The following is a 2,408-nucleotide window of genomic DNA, read 5'->3' as shown; positions in this document are numbered from 1 at the left end:
ACGCCTTCAAATATGCAAGTTCAGCAGTCCTTTGTACAAAAAACAATGTTGTTTGGTTTAATAGACATTTTCTTCATGTATAATAACAATCCACATATAGGGTACAAATAACCCCTGACCTGTCTCATAGTTCACTAATAGCATTGTCATCTGGGCAGGGATGATACTCTGTTCATATTTAAAAACTTGCTTTTAATAAATGTATTACTAAAGCATGATTTCGTAGCGCACTGTCATTTACAGACATCCTATTTTCCATTGAAATGGCCAAAAACGTTTCACTAACATGCTGATCTACTGATGAAACTATATCGTGTATAAAACAATCTGTGGAAATTGGGTTTCAGCAAAAATGTTTCTCATTTGCACATCAACATGTAAATTGTTCTATGTTTTCATCATATTAAAAACATTTTTACCACATTGAATTAGAAACAAAAAAGCTTTCATAACTATTAAAATATATTTTGAAGTGGTTGCATAGTTCATGTACAAGCTATTTAAATGATGTGTTAGGAAAAAACTGACAACCTCCTGCCTTTCATTTCACTCTTCGTACAGCACGATTGCCAGACAGTTCAATTACAAAATCCTCTAATTTTGCTGCTCATTTTATCCAAGCGGCTGTGTTTACTTTTCTTTCTCTAACTCCAAACTGTACGCTGACATTTGACATCTGTCTTTGAACGCAGAGCAAATGTGACGAAATAAAAGCAAGATTTAAAAGCATCTTTATTGCTCATTCACTTTCTGAGAGAACAGAACACCCGTTCTTTATCAGCTCAACAGTCGGGCCAGTAAGCTGTAAAAATAGCTTGCCATGATAAACTCTGACTCTGCACAGCGAGTGGGCAAGTAGATTTTCACACATGTACAAGTCGATTGCCTCTCAAAACCTCTGAATTCTCGTCTTTATCTCTCTTGGGCATGTCCATAGACGCAATCAGTATTTCCGATCAGAGTTCCCAACCATATTACTGAACCTGTGTCAGTCAGTCAGTCAAAAATTTACTTTATTTGATTTATAACAACCATAAAGCATTCATGTACAAAAATTCTATTAAAATAACAACATGTTAAAAGTTCATGTGGTTAAAATTTGTTTTAGCATTCATTAATTAAATACTTCCTCCCAGGCCTTGTCTGTGGTCTGTTTCTATTTTTTGGAGCAAATTCTCTACAAAGTTCATGAATTTTACCCCGCGGCATATTAGAATGTTTGAGCCTGCTCCCATCCAGCTGGTCACAGCTTGCCTGCAGGTACGGATCTGTAGCTTATTAAAAATAGGTTTCAATAAGTTCTTCCTTTTTTCTATGGAAGATTCACATGTGCACAGGAGGTGACATAAAGTCTCGTTGTGGTAGTCACATAACCTACAACTTCGTCCCTGATGCGTGCCTTTCCATGATGGGATCAAGTCTTTGGAGCAGTGGTCTCCCATTGAGGGCCATGAATTTTGTTTTTAAAGATAACCGGAAGTGCGCTATGAGGTAGGCTTGAGGTTTTAAATGTCTGTATGAATTTAAAACGGTCCATGCATGGCGTCGCTTGGCCAAGGTCTTTTTATCTTCTACCAAAGATAAGGCTGAACCTGTGTATATTTCTTTTGGACGTCTTAGTGATAAGCATTCTTTCTGCTAAATCCAACTCCTCGAACAAACCCGATAGGCAGAGACTGCAAAATGTTCATTGTATTTTGTTTTATAGCCCAGCATGGGTGTTCTTGAATATACCTTAACAAGAGATTAAATTACTTGCATTACTATGTGAATGTGTTGTGGCTCAGAGGAAGTAGACAAGATTGCAATGTCATCCGATTTGACAGATTTTCAGATACGGTCTGTAGTAGAAGGTATATCATATGATTCTTGCACACATACAGGACAGGTACAACACAGTAAAGAGTGAATGCAAGGAGTTAAAGGTCCGTTGAATGCTCACTATAAATATACAAGATGTACAAAACTCCTGGAAGAAGCAAACATCTTCCAGAATTATTGTACGGTTGATGTACTCATGTAGGATGATGAACGCTCACCTCCCTTGTGTGGTATACATCAACAGTGCCACATCTAGCACTGGGAAGCATCCAAGAATACTACTGTTCACTGGCTGCACAGCCTCCTAGTTATGGGTCCCCTAGTGTGGGTGAAGTTATGCTCCTTGTTTTGGTATTAACGTTATCCATTTGTTAAACAGCCAGATCTACAGTTAAACTACATTGAATGGTATCCTGGATATGTATTATGCGTAGGGCAAGCTTTAATCTCCACTGCAGGGCCCTGCTGCAACTCTTAGTCATGCTGACATTTCAATAGATTTCACAGCCACTTAGCACTGCGCATGCGTATCTTTCATTGAAGAAGACCTAGGGGTGTGCGCATGCGCATTACCGTGGTCCGACTGC

The sequence above is a fragment of the Lissotriton vulgaris genome, chromosome 5 (genome assembly GCF_964263255.1).
Source record: "Lissotriton vulgaris chromosome 5, aLisVul1.2, whole genome shotgun sequence".
Taxonomy (NCBI): domain Eukaryota; kingdom Metazoa; phylum Chordata; class Amphibia; order Caudata; family Salamandridae; genus Lissotriton; species Lissotriton vulgaris.
This window is presented reverse-complemented; position numbering follows the sequence as displayed.